This window comes from Lichenostomus cassidix, chromosome 2 (assembly GCF_008360975.1).
Source record: "Lichenostomus cassidix isolate B80296 chromosome 2, HeHo_3.0, whole genome shotgun sequence".
In the NCBI taxonomy this organism is placed as follows: Eukaryota; Metazoa; Chordata; class Aves; order Passeriformes; family Meliphagidae; genus Lichenostomus; species Lichenostomus cassidix.
Genome location: NC_139482.1, coordinates 56,314,299 through 56,335,409, shown reverse-complemented (window position 1 = coordinate 56,335,409; position 21,111 = coordinate 56,314,299). Strand labels below are relative to the sequence as shown.

General features: G+C 40.3%; 1 long non-coding RNA gene across 1 annotated transcript in view; it reads right to left on the bottom strand.

The window, feature by feature from the left end:
- LOC146441410 (uncharacterized) overlaps positions 1-21,111 on the bottom strand; it is a 297,131-nt gene that overhangs the window by 26,692 nt on the left and 249,328 nt on the right. The window contains exon 2 of the long non-coding RNA XR_014849890.1: positions 9,536-9,602. This is a non-coding gene — a long non-coding RNA (uncharacterized LOC146441410). The remainder of the gene's footprint in view (positions 1-9,535; positions 9,603-21,111) is intronic.

Below are 21,111 nucleotides of genomic sequence, written 5' to 3'. Positions count from 1 at the left end.
GGATCTTTCAGCTGGAGACTAGACCTTCACAGGATCACCGCTTCAACTGGCCTACTTCAGTTGGACTGCTACTACCACCCCAACAGGGTGTTAGGTTGTATCTGACTTTGTCAGTGCTTTTCCTTGTATTATTTCACTTATTTTTTAATTTCAGTCTTGACTTGTGATCTCCCACTGGTTTGTTTTCAAACCAAGACAATGAATTATAGCAAATAGGATAGGCTAAGGTTCAATATCATCCCAGCCACTGGATTTTCATGAACAAGAACATCTCTAAAACTCCACCAAATTTAGATATAAAAATTATTTTTAAACCTTTTGAACATAATGGGTCACATGATGGGCTGGACCATCAGCCCCTGTAATTGGTAAAGCTTTTTTGAAGGTAATACTTTTAAGGAAAAATCATATTAAAAACTTGATGAAAATCACAGCTAATAGTTCCAGGGGGAAAAAAGCAATTTGCACATAAAATTATATATGGCTTAATGGTCTAAAAGCTGTTTATATATTAATTCCACATTTGCTATATGGCATTTCAATGGATAGTTGACATCTATAGAAATCATTGAGATATTTTCAATATGAGCACAAAAGCTCTTAAAATGCCTTGAATATGTATTTAAAGTCAAGTAATTAATTTACCATACTACTAAGAGCAGTGATATTCTGAAGCATGAGTTGATTTATAAATATGGTGTTCTGTGATTTGAAGAAAAGTTATAAGCCAAACAGCAGAATTTGGCTTGCAATGCAGTCAAAAAATAGGTGTTAGGTGTATCTAAAAAATATTTATCTCTTATAGGAGATAGACATCAAAATGGGCAGATGTTACACAGTAGCCAAGATTTCTGTTATGCTGATACAGTGATTCAACATTCAACCAGGGGAATCCAAATATGTTTTAACAGGTCTTTGCAAGGTTAATAAATTAGCCTGTTTCTACACTGGAAGATGAAAGTGTGTAGGCTACGTGAACACTGCTATAGAAATAGCCTCTTTTTTGGAATCATTTGTCAAGAATAATTCCCATAGAACATAATTCCTACAGGCCCTCACTGTGAGGTAATATCAGAGGTTTGTTTGTGTGACAAAAGGTTCCATGGCTGACCCTTTCTTTTGCATGCAATGTAGTAGTAATTGTAACACTAGCTTTTGTTCTGCCTATTGTTATATGTACAATTTTTTAGTGTGAATTTTAGTGCCAGCTCTTAACGGCTAGTGTCTGAATGTGCTGCAAGCCACTTCACATTTTTTTCCAGAAGACTTCATTAGTGAAACTTGGAGAAGTTGGATTGACTGTGATAGCAAAATAGGAACTACCCAGCAAGATAAAGACAAAATGTCATACAAAAGACATTTGAGCAAATATAAGAAAGTGACAAAAAGTTTACTTTTAAAATAACCCAATTATTAGTTCAATTTGTAATTGTTTTTAAATTACATGGAGAAGGAGATCTGATTACTAGGCACAGCAGTTATGTCACATATAGGGACTACATCTGGTTACTCAGGTTCATGGCAAACACAAATTTCAACTAAATAAATGACACCTCTGAATTTGATGAGACCACACAATGCATAAGTAAGAATGAGCAAGAGTATTTGTCTAGCCATGGAAAACCAAAACCAGACAATTATTTCTTTTCAATGGGTCAAGTCCAGCTGTACTCCAAAAAAAATTCCACTGACACAAATAGAGTTTTCCTTGAGTAAAGAGGCAGCATCTGGTTAGACTGAATACCAGTTTGGACCTCAGAGGGAAGAAGCTGAAATCCTTCACCATCCTGTCAGAGATCCTAAACCTTTAAGGATTTTCCAGGATTTGTAACTTCTTCATAAATAATGTAGGCCACACAAATGCTTATGAACAATGAATAGCAAAGGAACTTTTAAATTGAATACTAATTTGAAAATATATTAGTAACTGCTTTTTAAGGTTAATTCACCTCCTCTTTTGGAAAAGTCAAGGGGTGCCTTTTATGATGGTGTCAACTCACCAAAACTTAACATATACTTGGCTTTACACGTGCTTCTTTCAAGTCCGTAAGTTAGATCCTATTCCCAATATTCAACTGTCATTGGGTAAAGCCATAATTTTAAGAGAATTAGGTTTACTGAATTAGTCTTAGGTTGTTCTATTTCCTTTTTCATGTACTGCTGGAACTGAAATTATACTAAGCAACAGCAAAAACATTTGTGCTCACAAATTAGACTGTAAGTGCTTTGATTTTGCATAAAACAATGGGTGACTTTTTCCTCATCCTTAGTTCTAAAGGTCTCATATGACAGACATAGCACACTGGTTGATACTCATTTCAATTTTTTTAGTGAACTGCGTTAAAGGCTGAGACTGCCCTGAAGGGATCTATGTACATTGTTCCAGAAACACTATGTTAAAAAGTTTGAAAAATTACAGATGATACCAAGCTCAGTGGTGCAGTTGACACAATAGAAGGAACGCATATCATCCATGGGGACCTGGACAAACTAGAGAAGTGGGGCCATGAGAACTTCATGAGGTTCAACAAGTCCAAGTGCAAGAGTTACACCTGGGAGATGAACTCATTGTTAGAACAGTCCTGCCAAGAAGGATGAAAAACTGGACTTGAGCTGACAGTGGATGCTTGCTGCCCAAAACATCAGCCACATTATGGTCTCTATCAAGTGTGGCCAGCAGGTCAAGGGAGGTAATTCTCCTCATCTACTCTTCTCTCATGAGACCCTGTGTCCAACTCTAGGGCTCTCAGCACAGGAGAGACATGGACCTGTTGCAGAATATTCAGTGGAGGGCCACAAAGATGATTAGAAGACTGAGGAATGTCTCTTGTGAACACAGGCTGAGTAAGTTCGTGTTGTTCAGACTGGAGAAGACTCTGGGGAGATCTAATTGCAGCCTTCCAGTACTTGAGGGGGGGCTCATAAAACACAGGGAGAGCAATTTTTTACATGGACACACAGCAATAGGGCAAGGGGGAATGGTTTTAAATTGAAAGAGGAGATATTGTAGGTGACTTGTAGGTAACTTTAACCTACCAGACATCTGCTGGGAACTTAACACAGCAGAAAAGAAGCAGTCTAGGAGGTTCTTAGAGTGTGTGGAGGACAACTTCTTGTCATAGCTGGTGAGTGAGCCGACCAGGGGAGGCAACATTACATCTGCTGTTTGCTAATGGAAATGGGCTGGTGGGAGATGTGGTGGTTCGAGGTTGTCTAGGGCATAGTGATCATGAAATTGTGGAGTTTTCAATATTTGGTGAAATCAGGAGGGGCATCAATAAAACTTTCACACTAGACTTCTGGAGGGCAGATTTTGGCCTATTCAGGAGACTTACTTGGAGAGTTCCTTGAGAAGCAGCCCTTAAAAACAAAGGAGCTCAGGAAGGGTGGGCATGCTTCAAAACAGAGTTCTTGAGAGTACAGGAACAGACTGTTGCTGTGTGCGGAAAGATGAGTCGACGAGGTAAATGTGCAGCCTGGACGGACAAGGAGCTTATGAAGAAACTAAAGAATAAAAAGAGGATGTATCATCTTTGGAAGGAGGGTCAGGAAATATTTAAGGGGTTGTTAGGACATGTAGGAAAAAAATTAGAGAGGCCAAAGCTCAGTTAGAATTTAATTTGGCAACTTTTGTGAAGGATAATAAAAAATGTTTTTACAAATATATTAATGGCAAAAGGAAGGGTAAGAACCATCATGGTTCTCTGCTGGATGTGGCAGGGAATTTAGTGACTGCAGATAGGGAGAAGGCAGAGGCATTTATCGCCCTCTTTGCCTTGGTCTGTATTGGAAAGACGGTTTGTCCTCAGGACAACTCTCCTCCTGTGCTGGTAGATGGTGTCAGGGAGCAGGATGGTTCCCCTGTTATCCAGAAGGAAGCAGTCAGAGAACTGCTGAGCCGCATGGATGTTCATAAATCTATGGGACCAGATCATCATCCATTCCAGGGTGATGAGGGAACTGGCAGAAGAGCTTACAAAGCCACTCTTCATCATTTATCAACAGTCCTGGCTCACCAGTGAGGTTCCAGATGACTGGAAGCTGGCCAGTGTGACAGTTTACAGGAAGGGTAGGAAGGAGGATCCTGGAAATTATAGGCCAATCAGTCTAACCTCAGTACCCGGTAAGGTCATGGAACAGTTTATTTTGAGTGCTATCACAACACTTACATGATGGCCAGGGGATTAGACCCAGCTAGCATGGATTTAGGAGGGGTAGGTTGTGTTTGACCAACCTGATCTCCTTTTATGACCAGGTGACCTGCCTGGTGGATGCAGGAAAGGCTGTGGATATTGTCTATTTGGACTTCAGCAAGGCCTTTGACACCGTTTCCCACAGTAAACTCCTGGAAAAGCTGGCAGCTCATGGCTAGGACAAGAGGTGTACTCTTTGCTGGGTTAAGAACTGGCTGGATGGTTGAGCCCAGAGAGTGGTGGTGAATGCTGCTGCATCCAGTTGGCTGTCAGTCACTAGTGGTGTCCCTCAGGGATCTGTGCTGGGGCTGGTTTTATTTAATATTTTTATTGGTGACATGGATGAGGATATTGAATCTACTGTTAGTAAAATAGGACATGACACCAAGCTGGGGGTGTGTGTCGATCTGTTGGAAGGTAGGAGGGCTCTGCAAAGAGACTTGGAACAATTGGATAGATGGGCAGAGTCCAATAAGATGAAGTTCACCAAGTCCAAATGCTGAGTCCTGCATTTTGGCCACAACAATCCCCTGCAATGCTATAGGCTGGGGACAGTGTGGCTGGACATTGCCCAGGCAGAAAGGGACCTGGGGGTACTGGTTGACAGCCGACTGAATATGAGCCAGCAGTGTGCCCTGGTAGCCAAGAAGGCCAATGGCATCCTGGCCTATATTAGAAATAGTGTGGCCAGCAGGACCAGGGAAGTCATTCTTCCCTTGTACTTGGCACTGGTGAGGCCGCACCTAAGAGTACTGTATGCAGTTCTGGGCTCCTCAGTTCAGGAAGGACATTGAGACACTTCAGCGTGTCCTAAGGAGGGTAATGAAGCTGGTGAAGGGCTTGGAACACAAGCCCTATGAGGAATGACTGAGGAAGCTGGGGTGGTTTAGCCTGGAGAAAAAAAGACTCAAAGGAGAACTTATCACTCTCTACAATTACCTGAGGGGTAGTTGTAGTCAGGTGGGGGTTGGTCTCTTTTTCCAGGCAGCAACTGACAGAACAAGAGGACACAGTCTCAGGTGGCGCCAAGGGAAATTCAAGTTGGATGTTAGGAAAAAGTTTTTTACTGAAAGAGTGATAAAGCTCTGGAATCATTTGCCTGGGGAGGTGGTGGAGTCACCATCCCTGGATGTATTTAAAAAAAGATTGGATGTGGCACTCAGTCCCATGGTTTAGTTGAGGAAGTGTTAGGATATGGGTTGGACTTGATGATCTTGGACGTCTCTTCCAACCTGATGATATTGTGATTCTGTGGTATTTGGATTAGATGTTCGGAAGAAACTCTTCACTATAATGGTGGTGTGTTGGGGTAGATAGTACCACCTCAGGAACTGCTGGAGAGCCGAGTGGCTCCAATACAGCAGAGCTCCACTGGTGGGAGGCATCTTAGTCTCCCCCCTGGAGAACACGATGGTCTCTCCCCAAATTATGTAGATCCCCCCAGCTGTAACCTAACCCCTGATTCCATCCCTTCCTTCTCCCCATTGGTTGTGGTGTTCCCCCCACCTCCTCTCCCCTGACCCTCCAGCCATCCCTTTAAATGTAGACGGCTGGGGTCTCTCGTCCTCTTTCACCCTGGAACCCTTCAGAATAAACCCCTGGAACCTCCAGCTGACTGAGCACTCTGAGTTCTTTGTCTTTGGTGACGCACAAGTTATCCAACTCCGTGGGTGAGTGAGAATCTGTGCCTTACACCGGCACGGGTGTGAGAAGGGCCTTTCTGTACAGCACCAGAGCAGTGCTGGCTGGAGTGATCTCTCAATAGCCATAGAGACACTTTCGGTTAACGCAGAGGCCTGGTTCCACCCCTCCTCCCCCTCCGCGTTAGTGGTGAGACACTGAAATAATAATGCAGTGGGTGGTTGGAGGGTGGAACAGGCCTCTGCATTTACCGAAAGTGTCTCTGAGGCTATTGTGAGATCACTCCAGCCAGCATTGCTCTGGTGCTGTACAGAACGACCTTTCTCACACCCAAGCTGGTGTAAGGCACAGATTCTCACTCACCCAGGGAGCCAGATAGCTCATGCGTTACCAGAGACAAAGAATCCAGAGGCTCAATCAGCTGGATATTCCAGAGATTTATTCTGAAGGGTTCCAGGGTGGAAAGAGGAAGAAGAGACCCTAGGTATCCCTAGATATAGGGATCATCTGAGGGTCAGGGGAGAGAAGGCGGGGTGACACCACAACCAGTGGGGAGAAGGGAGGGATGGGGTCAGGGGTTAGGTTACAGCCAAGCAACACAGGAGGATTTACATAGTCTGTGGAGGGACCATCTTATTCCCAAGGGGTGTATTCAGATTTTAGGATTTTTCCCACGGATGATCGGCGAGAGAGAACTCACACACGACTTAATGTAAGTCAGAAAGCAAGCTCCATTTTATTTTACCAAACGAGAAACTTATATACTGTTACAGATGTTCCCAATTATAGCTACACATGTATCTGCAGTTTGTTCTCACATATTCAGGGATCTTCTTGGTGACTCCCTTATTTTCTTCTCATAACACTTTTGACTCCTTATCTTTTCTCATGACATTCTTCTCACAGCCTAGAAGCACAGCTGTGGTTCCCAGGTTTTAGCTTTTCACAACAGCTTGCTAGGATTTTTACTGAGGCCTGACTATGCTAAGGCTTTGTTCGGGCCTGCTCAACTAACACAAGTTTTGCTGGAAAACTGTGTTTTCCAACATCCCACCAGCGAAATCCTGCTGTACTGGGACCACTCGGCTCCTCAGCAGTTCTTGAGGTGGTCTCATCCACCACCACAAAATAAACTGCTCCTCTGAGGATGTCCCATTCCTGTCAGTATTCAAGGCCAGGTTGGATGGGGCTTTGGATAATTTTATCTTGTGGGTATAGGCTGGAACTAGGTGAACCTTAAGGTCCCTTCCAACCGAACCCATTCTATGATTCTAGAGGATATAAAAAATGTGCTCTACACCGCAGCCAGGGAGAATGGTCCTACCTGGAAACTATTGCAGAGAGGACCAGGGGAGAGTAATGGTTAACTAGACGGTTTTGGAGTTGGGGATAGAGAGGATCTGAAGACTGCTATTCTGCAACTAAAGAAGAGATACTGTCAGCTTATGAAGGTGTTCAAATTGCCTTGGAAATCATTGCCATTGAAGCACAGCTCCTTTTGGCACTTGGGTTGCCTGTGCTGGGCTAAATGTTCAAAGGGAGGGTCTCTTCTGCACATCATGCAACTGATGCTGCATGAAGTAAATGGGTTGAACTGATCATACAAGCTCATATAGGAAAACCCAGTCATGCAGGAATCTTGCAAGTGATGAGGGACTGATCAGAAGCCAAAGATTTTTCATGTCACCAGATGAGGGGGTAACACATTGTGGTGGTTTTGCTTAGCCCAGAACATCAGCAAAGTGTCTTTAACATCTAAGAGAAATTTAAACCCTTCAGAAGCTGTTGGGGTAGGCCTGAAGAAGTGTCTGAAGGGTGGAGTGGCACAAAGATGGCTCCTGTGGGCCTTGTGTAAAGGTTCTGGAAGTTTTTCATCAAGTCTAGCAGAGCCAATCCCTGATGGCTCTGAAGATGATGGACATGCTGCTGGCCAAGTCTGGGCCAATTAGAAATGCTAGTTACCCCTCTGTGAAAACATATATAAGAAGAAGTTAAAACAAAGTAGTCAAGAGCTTCTTTTTTGCTAGGGGAGGAGGTGAAAATATGTGAAGGTAGAACAACATGGAGACACCAACATCAGTGGGGAAGAAAGGGGAGGAGGTGCTCCAGCCACCAGAGCTGAAAACCCTCTGCAAGTCATAGTGAAGACCATGGGGAGAGTGGAGGTCCCCCTGCAGCCCACGGAGTCCATGGGGGTGCAGAGATCCACCCACAGCCTGTGGGGAGGTGCCTAGGCCAGAGAAGCAAGTGGATGCCAGGAGAAAACAGTGATCTAGGGGGAGTCCCATATAGAGAGTTAAGGCTGCAAGGGCCTTGCAAGAGAAAGAAAGGCCTTGCTCCTGGGATGGAAGAAGCCTGGCCTCGGCTCAAAAGTCTGCACCCTATGGACAGAAACACTCATGTTGCCGCAGAAATTCAGGCAGGATGCTGCTTGTGAGATTGGATCCATGCCAAAGAAGTTCACAGAGGACTGTCTCTCGTGGGCTATCTCCATAGAACTGATAGTACATTGTGTTATATGGTAATTAACATCCCAAAATTTAAATATTTAGTTATTCTTACCCAAAATCTAATCCCATGGAGGCCCACACCAGACTTCCTGATCCTCTCACATTACCTACCAAGTTCACCCAGGTCCTTGAGCAAAAGCAATTCCATGAGTGGTTTTGTCATTGTCTGAGGCATGAGTAAACAGACTGTTTTCTCCAGAATATCTTTAATGTGTGCTACAGGAACTTTATTCCCTTCTATACAACATAGAAGTTTTGATTGGGCAGGGCCATCCCAACTTGCAGATTCCCTATTGTTGACTAAGCAGGTGGCTTTTGCTAAATGTGTATCCCAGTATTTGAAGGTGCCACTACCTTCAGTGTGGTCTTTGACAGTCCTTTGCATTGTTCAGTTTATCCAGAGGCTGGTGCATGATAGGGACTGTGATATACATACACATTCAGTACCATGTTCTTTGGCCCAAGTGTCTGTTAGATTGTCTTGGAAATGAGAGCTGTTCTCTGACTCAGTTATTTCTGGGATAGTGTTCTGGGGAGTGGCATGAGGCACAGGATATATTTCCAGCCATCCGGTGGTTATTTCTACCATTGCACATACATGGCATTTGCCTTGACAGGTTTGTGGGGTTGTCATATTGTCAGTATGCCAGGCCTGCCCATATTTATATTTCAGCCACCATCCTCCATACCAGAGAGAGTTTAAATGATTGGCTTGCTTAATTTCAGCTCATTTTTCACATTCATGGATAGCATGTACAACATTGTCCATGGTTAAGTCCACACCTTGGTCATGAGCCCATCTGTGTGTTGCATCTCTTCCCTGATGGCCACCCACCCCCACAGAGAATTGGCCATTATTCATGAGTCAGTACAGGGGTAAAGTATTGGACATTTTTCTCCTTCAGCAATGTCACAATCCGTCAAAGACCCCCCCCCAAAGCGCTAGGCCTTGCACCACAGGACTGCATGTGATGTAACAGATCCTGCTGCAAGAGACTGCCCCCTCCCCTGGGGGGATGTGCCTGGACATTGCCACCGGGCTTGAGGGTATATTAACCCATGGCATTCTATGCTTTCAGGGGACCATCACCACCGAGAAGACCAGCTGGAGAGGATCATCAGGATGCCAGTGGGACCCATGGAGCAGTGATATTCCTTTTGTCCAGTCCCTGTCCCTCTCTGTCCCCCCACCTCTTTTCCTACTTCTCCTTTTCTCTCTCTCTCTCTCTCTCATATTTACTATCAAATAAAACCCATACTATTGACTGGCATATGCTCTCATTTGCACCTTAATTTGGGCAGACGTATTTCTAAGAACCCTAGTAATTGTATCATAACAATGACAAATCACTGTTGTCCCACACAAATGAAAATCTGAAAGTGCTCTTCCGCATAAACTCACTGTAATGGATATGAGCTGCATATAATGCAAATCCTTGAATAGCAATGGAATGATTTAGAAAGCCAGAAAATGAGTACCAGCTAATATATTTTTCTTCACCAAACAGATTTCCAGAGGCATATGAATTCCGATTAAACTTTCTGAAGCAACTACACCTGATGGAGAATAGTGAGGTAATTAGTGAAACACTGCAACATGACTACACTTTTAATGTAATTCCTGATTTTAAAATTAAATCTGAATCAAAGTGAGTACTGAGGGGTTTTGCTTTGTGAACAACTTATCCTCTCAATCCTAGAAATGATAATTTTATGGCTGTGTTGTTGGTTTGTATTTTGCCCTGTATCAAGGAATGGAAGAATAATTATTACAACAAAGTATCATAAAGCAAGTTGACTGCTTGCATTTTTTATTTTAATTACCACTAACCTGACATAGTCCTTCTTGCAACAGTACCATAGGGAAGATTTGAAAAATAGATAGCAGTGAAGATTAGAGTCCTATATCGTTCCATTCTAGACTGACATAAAGCAAAGTAAAATAAACCACAATTCATCAAAGATAAGCATTTTAATTGGAAACTGCGGAGAGCTGTTTATTGCATTTAGGAAAGACATCATATGAACTCTTGTGATGTTGGAGAATCCCAGCTTTGCCAAGAACTCTCTTTCTTGTACCATGAAACAGAGAAACAATGTGAATTACATATTCATACAGTATCTTACCAGTCAATTAGCAGCATGTTACTGGTCATAACTTCAAAACATTTCAGTTTACTAAAACTTTGGTTTTCCTGCACTTAAGTGAACATCTACTACAATACTTTAAGAAGCTTGTCACACAGTCTGTGACAGATAAAACCAGAAGCCTGAAACACTTATGGCTCCCACTTACCCACCATGTCCCTCTGAGAGGGATGCTGCCCCTGAGGCTTGGATATCTGATATTTGTCAATCAGCTGCTGCACTGCAGCCTGGTGTATGTTCATGATGTTCATGATGGGATGAGTTCATGATGGGATGAGACATACCTCGTTCAGGCATAGCAATGTTGGGAAGTGGGTAAGGCAGACAACTGGGGGAAGTAAGAGTTTCAGCTGTTTTCAGCATGCAGGATTGTCAGAGACCTAATAATACATACACATCCTGTGCCCTTAACAAACTACCATAAAAGCAGTTCAAGCCAATAACACCACCTCTAAAATAGCAATGCCAGAGCTTGATCCCATGTCCCACCATTATGTAATGAGGCAGTAACCTGTAAGAGGGGAGCAATGCATGGCGTGAGGTTGGGGGTGTGCTGCATGGTGACAGGCACTACCTGACTGTCAGCACTTTTCCAGGTCATTAAGTTCAGCAATCAATTCTCTGAAAACATCAGCGGTTTTCTTACAATGTGTCTTTTCACTTCCCATCAAGCGAGAAATGCCTCAGGAGCAGAGGTAGGCCTTTTAGAACATTTTGAGAGTTTTCCTTGAAGGCTCTCATTCCCAGCCGGCTACAAGCTGTAAGCAATCAGTGGGAATTAGTGCGTGTCCTGAGACATTAAAAAGCATTCCTTTCCATCTTTGCCAGAGCAAAACTGACTGTACTACTCCAGTTTAAATGCAGTTTTGAAGCATTTCAGCCATATTTAGTTTAAGATTGGAGAAAAGACATGAGACAGCCTAAGTTTAATTTGGATTGCTCCTCAAGTTTTAGCACAAAACTTAATTACATTTCACTTAAAAACTTTAATGTTGAACCTCAGTTACTTAACACAACAGGAAATTTAAAAGCATGGAAGATGAAAAGAATTATGATAAAATGTTACTGAGACATAGAAGAAGTAAAATAACTTTTGATTTGTACTTCATGCAATAAATGGATCAATTAATAATAAAAATAACTTCAGTTTTAGATGAAATAAGTAATCAAATCTAATTTTTTTTTTTAAACTAGAGTGACATTAAATTAAGATACAGTCTACGAGACTTCAAGAACCCAAATCATAAAATACACTCTGAAAGAAACCAACCATTTTGTCTTTGTAGAAATAGTATCATCAGTGATACTATTTCGTTCCGCAGTAAGGAAAAAGATTGAATTAGATAATCAGCAGTGATGCCTTTTCAACCCTAAAATCACAAACCAAATAAGATTAAAATTATAAAAAAGAGTTACCATTTATCAAAATCCTCCAGGTGTACTTATGGTGGAATGCACATGTGAAATAGGGCCTCAGCACTTTCATAAATTTAGCAAATCAGCATAATTGACAAGAATCCCCAGTTAGAAAGTTCAGTTAATGAAGTGATTCCCTCCTTGGTTTGACTCCCTATGTAGCCTCCCCCTTGCTTCTAGCCCCACACAATTTATGTCTAAATACATGGGAAAGTGACATGGCCTTGGTTCACTGAAGAAGCAAGATTAGAACAGGATTCCAGGAATGTGTTCATCTAACCTAACAGGGTAGTTAGCTAAGAAACTATGTAACTATACAATAATAGTCTACAGAGCTACAAATATATGAAAAATATATAAAAAGCAAAAATCTTTTGGTATCAGCAGATGCAAAGCAATGGTTAGAGTCAATGTTTAGGAATTTTTAAATTATTTGACTTCCATTCCTAGTACTTAATATAGTTTTGAATTTTAATAAAGCTCTTCATTTCTGTAGTTGTCTTATATGTAATATTGCAATAAACACAATCAGCTAACTAATAAGTTTTTCTGGCATCCATTCCTCTCCTTTTTATGCTGTGTCTAAGTAACTGTTGTCCAGAGAACAAAGTATTAACTCCAATTTCCAAACTACCAAGTTACGTTAATTTAGTTCACAAAGCTAACCACTAGTCCACCTGTGAATGAAATGTCAAGATCTTTCAAGCTTTATAAATTGTTTAACCATCTCAGGGGACAGTGTGTTTCTGTTATAGATCCTTATTTTTTTCCTTTTTATGAGTCATTGTATTTTTTAGTGAGGGAGTGTGTTGCTGCAGCGTATGAGAACAGTTATCATATTTGGAGCAGATATGAAGAGCATGTACTTAGTGTCAGATTTCCCTTTCTTCTGAGCATGCTCTGAGCATGTTCTGAGCATGCTCTGAGCACATGAGATGTAGTAAATGGAAATCATCTGAAAAGGAATGCTCCCCTTCTCAGCAGGATGATAAACAAGACAGCATGCACAGGCAGTATTTGTGGCTGTGATGCTCTCTCATGACAGGGAACACGTGAAGGTACATAGCCAATAAGCAACTGTATCTGTTTGCTCCCATTTTCAAACTGCCATCTTCTTTATTCAAACTTCACTTGAGCACTAGGGTGCAGACAGTATTTCAAACTGTGTCCCACTGCATCATGGAATTTGACCAAATCTGCTGCCCAGGAGAAGCATACAAATGTTTAGAGTCTAGGGCTCTCAGAGTACTTAAAGAGGCTACACACATGAATTACTTCTCTTTTCTCACAGACAACCAGATTTTTTTCCCCAAAATGTATATTAATTGGCTGCAAAAAAACATAATGAAGTTGCATATGGCAGCTGAAGTCTTGCTCACCCAATGCGATAGCCTAGAGGGAGTTCAAACTTTAGCAAAGGCAGTTAACACAGCTATACCTGTTTTGGTCTGTATATTAACCAAGTTTTTCAGTCATGTTATGATAACTCAACTGAGCTTGTGTAATTTAAAAAAAAAAAGGAAAAAGAAAAAACAAAACTCCACTCAAAGCGTGTGCTTGTCAGGTTACAGTAAACTTTCATTGTGACCTTTTCTAATTCTCTAATTGCTTTGCAGGGAGTGTTTTGCTCAAGAGATTTGTAATCTCATCTAATTCACTTTTTTATGCCAGACAAGGGAAAGTAATTATCACCTTCTTGCCCTTTATAGATCAAATTTAGTGTCTCAGTTCAAATGAAATTCACTCCAGAAAGACATCATAGCTCTAAATTACTTATATTCCTTGTTCCATTGAGGAATAAGTACACTGGAAGCTTTACCATCTATGAAAACTGATGGTAAAATCACACTCTAGTGAAGTTTGATTTTCTTTCCTGAAACAAATAAAAGTAGACCAAAAGCCACTGGAAATTCTAGTTCATAATGCTTGCATCATCAACAAAATACAGGCCTTCAATACTTAGCACTGAAATAAGGTAAATTCTGAAATTAGTTTGAAGTTATTTTCTGAAAAAATATTTCTTCAAGGATTTTCCAGAAAGTTTATATGCACAGATAATAGTTGTGGTCTCTCTCTCATGTAGACTGCCTTCTGTAATAATGCAGAGGACACATAGCTCAACATGCAATAATAATATTGGTTGTTTCATTTGGAGCTAAATCACAAATGCAATTAATATGACAGTGTCTTGGAAGATAAAAAAGTTAAGAGAAAGCAGAATAATCAGATAAACAAAAACTAGGAGACCTTGATAGAACATAATTTAAATGCATTTAAGATTACTTGGAAAGAAATATTGATAAACTCTTCTTCTGTTTTTTATGCATTTAATTTGACAACTAGTTCAACTGTTTTTTAAAGTAAATATACTCTGGAAAATGTCATAAGCAAAGGAAAGCTGTGTTTTTTGCACAGGTACAAAAACCGTTCTTTTCAATCTTCATGGAAATGCAACATTTTTTATTACACTTCCAAAATTATTTTCAAGAGACAGTGGCTTTTTGCTTGCATGAAAAATCCATGAATGTGCAAAGACATACTAAACAAAGCAAAATGCAAAATTATCTGAACAGGTCTCTGTAAAAAGTATTATTTTAAAATTTTGTCAGCTCAGTAATCCTGATTGACTTAAGCTGAATGAAACCTTAAAATAAAAAGAGGGCCTTTCAATTTCAACAGTTTCAGCTAAGCAGAAATAATGTTATGCCTAAGGGACACTGAGAAATATAAGCATTAGTTGCAAGAGAAAGAACACTTCTTCAGATAATTGTTCCAAGTCCTGCTCTAGGGACTAATAACTAACTGATTTTTACTAATGTGTGTGGTCTCCAGTCCAGTTCCTACTGGACACATGTTCAAGCCAGAAAAAGAACACCTTGCCAAAACTAGCATTCTTGTTCAAAGTTTCAGGAAAGTATCCAAGATTGAATAGATCCAGGAAATTCTGAATTCAAAACCTACTTTCACAAATAGTTTCTGTGCTGGGGCAATGTGAGTGCATTACAGTGTTGCTGATGAGGTGTACCTGTTCCTATCTTTTTAGAAGAATCAGTATTCCTTTGATTTTTTCAGACAGCAACAGCAATACATCAGCAACAACAAAAGACTTTCTGCTGATGTTTCAGGTACAGCATCAGAATCTCATCCTTTTTTTCCCCATCATGTGTTATGATAAAGAAATAAGCTTCAGTTCACCGCACTTTTGTGAATGGCAAGAAAAGAATTACATATTGATAGGAAGGACATGTAGCAGCTGGAAGGAGATGAAGAATTTAAATAAAAAGTAGCAGACTAATAACAGTATGGTGATACATTTGTGAGTCCTATGCTTGCTTTGTCAATAGAAACTCTTGTCTGTGGAAGCAAAAGTTTTAATCTCACAGGAGCTTTGACATCACCTTCATGGTGATAGTTCATGGTTATTTCTTACGTTGTAAAGTAGCTGTTCATATTAACAAAATAAGAAGAGCATGGTTAGTTTGTATTTCGGGCCTTAATGCATTTTATCTGCATACAGGTCAATAAATAGATGCCTTAGACCACTTCATTAAGAGATCTTAAGGAGATTTTGAAACTCTTCATACTTATAGTAACTTGTGTGAGCCTCAGCTGACGTTCTCTAAGCAGGCCTGGTATACAAACTGAGCCTAAACATCACTTTAGTTTAGGAAGGAAAGAAAAAAATAGTGAGGACACCATCCACTTTAAAGTACACTGGCAGTCCTGTGTAAAACAAAACAAATCTCTCTTCCTGTACAGGATGTTTCCTTAGGAATACATTGGGAACAGCTCTACTTCCCAATCAACAATATACAAGTCTGGAAAAAGCATACTTGAAAAGAAAGGAAGTATGCAGCGTGGTACATGACGCAAGTTTGGGTGTGAATGAGAAACTACGAGTCACTAGCAAAATTTGCCATTACTGCTGCTGCAGTGACAGACCAATGCATAATAGCAGTGAAATTCCTCAACTCATTCTAAACTTGCAATGGCTCAGGTTTCATTATAAATACAAAATGCAGAGGAAGGTCATGGCTAAGCATCTCAAGTTTTCCACATATATGTTTTCTGAAATATTAGTTCAGAAAGACGTGTCCAACACTCCCTATTTGTTAAGTCTAAAGACTTCCATCTATGTCTGAGTTTGCTATTCAGGACTAGCCCTGCTGTAACAGGACAAAAAAAACCTCAGCCGTACAGAATCTTCAAGTGGTCATTTCAATCCAGCAAATTTCTCACCCTTCTAGCACCTTTTACTGCCCTCTTTAAAATGAACACACGTTTTAATGGCAAAAAGGACACATTTATACACATTTCTCATGGGAAATATTTTCTGCTACATAGTACAAGATTGATATAGGGAGGCAACCTTATGATTCCTGATATGATTATGATTCTTTTCTGAAGATAAGTTCACAATAGTGAAACTCAGGAGATTTATCACTGATTTGTGTATTGTTGTTTTTTGCAATGATCAAATGCCTGGAAGGCAGGTAACTTGGGACACCAGAATGTTGGATAAATATAATTTTATTGCTGAAATTATACTAAATTTTATATATATATGTATTATATATATATATAATTTAGTATAATTTTAGTTATATATCTATATATATACACACATAAAGGGTGTGATTCCCGAAATATTTACAAGCTAAAAACATTTCAATAATTTCCACAACAACCCCCTATACTAAAGTAGAGTTTCTAGTTGCATATACACTCAGGAACCTTGTTGAATACAATATATTTCACACAATGGGTAGTATTTTAAAATACATCCAGATACATCAGGGATTATCTTATTTTTGTTAAGAATTTATTTACATTAAAATAAACTCATAATTTTCTCTACCATTGACTAATCTGAATCATCTATAAACTGAAAATTGTCCATTGTGTTTCTCATACAAGTACCCTTATAGTCATTAATGCGTTTTCATTTAAGACAGAGTGTGTTGGTTTTGCTTGGCCTGGTTTTTGGTAGTGGGGGGGCCATAAAGATGGCTCCTGTGAGGAGCTGCTGGAAGCTTCCACCATGTCCAGCAGAGCTAATCCCTGATGGCTCTGAAGATGGAAGTGCTGCTGGCCAAGCCTGGGCCAATTAGAGATGTTGGTTATGCCTCTGTGATAATATATTTAAAAAGAAAATCAAAGCAAAGGGGACGCAGTTTTTCCTAGCCAGAGAAGAAGTGGAAGTGAGAACATATGAGGGAAACAACATGGCGACACCAAGGTCAGTGGAGAAGGAGTGGGAGGATGTAATTCCAGGGACCGGAGCTGAAATTCCTGTGCAGGCTGTGGTGATGACTATAGTGGAGCAGACTGTCCCCCAGTAGTCCATGGGACCCATGGAGATCCACTCGCAGCCTGAAGGGGAGGTGCCCACGCTGGAGAAGGTAGATGCCTGGAGGAGGCTGTGATCCAGTGGGAGTCCCAGTGAGAGAGGGGACCCCAGTTTCCAAACTAGAGCAGCCTGTCCTTGGAGGACTGCACCCCATGGACAAGTGGCCCACGCTGCAGCAGTTCTGGGAGAACTGTCTGCCTGTGGGAGGGGCTCACATTGCAGCAGTTATGGGAGGACTGTTGCTCGTGAGATTTGGACTCATGGTGGAGAAGTTCACTGAGAACTGTCTCCTGTGGGAGGGACCCCACGGTGAAGCACAGGAAGGATTCCTCTCCCTGAGCAGTGGAAGAAGATCTTGGTGACGAACTGATCCAAAGCCCCCATGCCCTGTTCCCTGCGCTGTTGATGGGAAGGTGGGAGGGGCTGGGAGGAAGGATGGTATCTTTAAGGGCTTATTTTACTTCTCATTATCCTTCTCTGCTTCTGCTAGTAATAAATTCACTTTGTAACTCTAAGTTGAGCCTGTTTTGCCCTTGAAGTGTTTTCTCCCCATCCATATCTCAATTTGTAACCCCTTCACTAGAATTTTTGCTTCTCTCCTCTGCCCAGCTGTGGCAGGGGAGAGTGAGTGAGCAATAGTCATGGGTGCCTGGCATTTGGCCAGGGTCAAACTACAACACAGGGAAATCATGTACAGCTTTACTAGGCATATTAAATATTTCTTGTGGTCTAAAGTTCTCATTAAGAAAATGAAGGTTGGAAAACTTTACTTGCCTTGGTCATCAATTCTTCCAGAGAAATACTTTGTTAAAAAATGCTCACACATAGCTCCATGTATTTCAAACCCAATCCTAGTATTATGTGACTAATTATATATAATCAAGAACACACATCTTGAAAAATCTGCTGAACTCCCATTCATGATGATTTTATGTTATGTTAACTCATTACTGAATCCTTTATGCAAATTTTTTTTGCTATGAGAATCATAGTTAACAACTTTTCTGTCTTCCCACTACACCTTTAGCAACTAATGACTTTAAAGTGCATGGTGCCTGAATGGCACTATCTAATAAGCAGACCAAGTCTCTTGCCAGATCTTTAATCACAAGAGAATCGTAACATTGTTGATACTGGGCTGTGCCACATTATATGCCCAAAAGACTGGGAAACATGGCATTTAATGCATAATATATCATCATAAATTATGATATGTCAATAAAATGCTGGGAAGAATTTTTAACTTTGATATGTTTTCCCACTACAAGGAAGCCAACAGTGTCAGCAGAGGATTAAAAATGTGTAAATTTATGTGAATGGATAGAACTACCACTTGATAATGTCTAGAAGCATGTCACAGAGTCAAATAGTTGAACAGGAAAGTACATTGAAAAGGATTTACTACTGAAAAAAAATGGTATAATAGATGTTACAAAATTTGGTTGCAACTTAAATTCTAATTTTTCTAGAGCATAAAACTTACCAGATAATTGATGAATACTCCCAGGCACTCTTTATTATTAGAGTGAATAACCTGCAAATACATTTTTACACACAAACCTGGAAGATTGTTGTACACCATTCATACCTACTGCCATAGCAAGGCTGAGTTTTGAACATTGATATATTTGATCATTTAAGAGCAACAGTTACCATGTCTTCTGTTTTAAAACACATCTGAATGTAGTTGAGGGAATTGTTGATTATTATGGATGTACGCATAAAACTTCACAAAGAAGTATATAATTTTCATTCCTGCTTACTTGTGTGTTGTGATTCTACTGCCTCATCTGAAAGGTTGCATCACTTGTCTACAAGCAGAATGGTTTCTAAACTGCTATTCTAGCTCCTGTGCAACAAACTTAACACAGAAAGCCTTGCTAAAAAGCTTTTAATCACACCAATAAGACTATATATATGAGCAAGCAAAATTAGCTGGCTCCTGAATCAAAATGTTGTGTTATAAACCTCTACCAAAGTAAATAAAATTACAATAAATGGGATATAACCAGTGGAAAATATATAAAATATTCAATTTGAAATATTTTCTGCAGGCATCCCTGTGTTAATTACATCTATCCAAGTGATGCAAAGAAACAAACAAAATGGAACAATTTCTTTTGGGCTGCAGAAATCAGTCAATTTATTAAACAATACACTACAGTATATTTCATCTAAAGATCTCAATGCAATGTGGAATAATTGAAAAAGTGTCATATTAGAACGTTGAGGTTGATATTTCCTCCCAGTATGAGTTAAGCAGATAATTGCTTTGCATCTTCGTCAGGGTTTGACCCTGGCTAAATGCCAGGCACTTCTCTCTTCTTCTGCAGACGTGCAGGAGAGGGAAGGAAAAAACATGTTAAACACACACACACCCTGGATTCATGAGTTGAGATAGGACACTGGTAAGAGGACACACTGAAGGCAACACAGGCTCAAAATCTAAAGTTGCTAAGTGATTTTATAACTTAACAGAGTTGGAAGATGAATGAGAAGTAAAAATAAGCTCTTCAGACACCATTCTTTCACTCACCCCCCTCTCCCTCTTAAGACACCATTTCTCTGCTCACTCCCTGTGGCAGGACATTTCCCCCCTCCCCCTTCTCTCTCTCCCTGATTGGTCCCAAGAAATGGATGGCTCAGATTAGGTTGATAGCCTAATCAACAGCTACCTGGTGCTGGCGACTGAAAGTCTGAAAAGACACTCCCCTGTGGAATGTAGAGAGAATGTGAGAAATTTTTAGTGACCACAAATACACACTTTTATCCTATAAAAAGCTCATGAAATCTCAGAAAAGGTAGAAGCTTTCTACATGGACATTGGAGCGTGAAGGAAAGTTTCTCCCCAGGTGTCTGGACACAGGCCCTGTGGTTACTTCCTGTGGGATTGGGTGAGGAAGACTAATGTATTCCAGCTCCAAAGTTGGATTTGGTAAGATCATTGGTTTCCTAAATTGTATTATTCCGGCTAACTTATAGGTACCTTTCTTAACTTGCATTTCAGCTACCTCAAGCAAGCATTTCTTAACTTGCATTATAGTTCAAACAAGCATTTCTTGCATTTTTAACTATTTTTATAGTTCAAGCAAGCTTTTACCCCATAGTTGCATTTTAGCTATTATAGTGTTGCAACTGTGCATTCATTGTGTGTTTATGTGTGTCAGTCTGTTCTATGTTTGTATGTTTGTTATTTTCTGTGTCTAATAAATGGTATTTTTAGACAAATCAGCCAAATATCAAAGAATCTTGCAAACGGGACTAAGTCTTGGGGAGCTAGCTATCTTAAAGTCTGTCAAACTGCAAAAACTCATAAAGCTCCTGTCTCCCATGCAAGACACTCCCCTCCCTCCTTCTAACTAACAGCTTGGGTAAGGGGCAGGGTATGGGGTTTTTTTCTTAGTCCATGAGAAAAACAAGGTTCACTGTCCTGTTAGGATTTAAAAGTTTAATAAAAGAAAATAGGCGACAGATAGTAGCAAAAGTACAGCCCTGGATGCTTGGCATTCAGCCAAAAAGAAAGGCATTAGTCATCATTACACAGCTATTTTTCACAGCAAAACTACCTTTATAAATAGAATTAAAATTACACACACAGTATCCATTGTAATATTTTTGAAAAGCCAACTTTATGATATGTATTTATCACAGTCCATAAATCTGTTTATCACTACAAAAATCTATTTATCACTCCAATTCTTCTACTACAAACACTGTTTCTCTGCTCATCCCTCTTTCTCTCAAGACACAGTTTCTCTGCTCACCTTCTTAAGACACTCTCACTCTTAAGACTCTCTTAAGACTCTCACTCTTCAGACACTCACCTCACCCTCTTAAGACACTATTTCTTTGC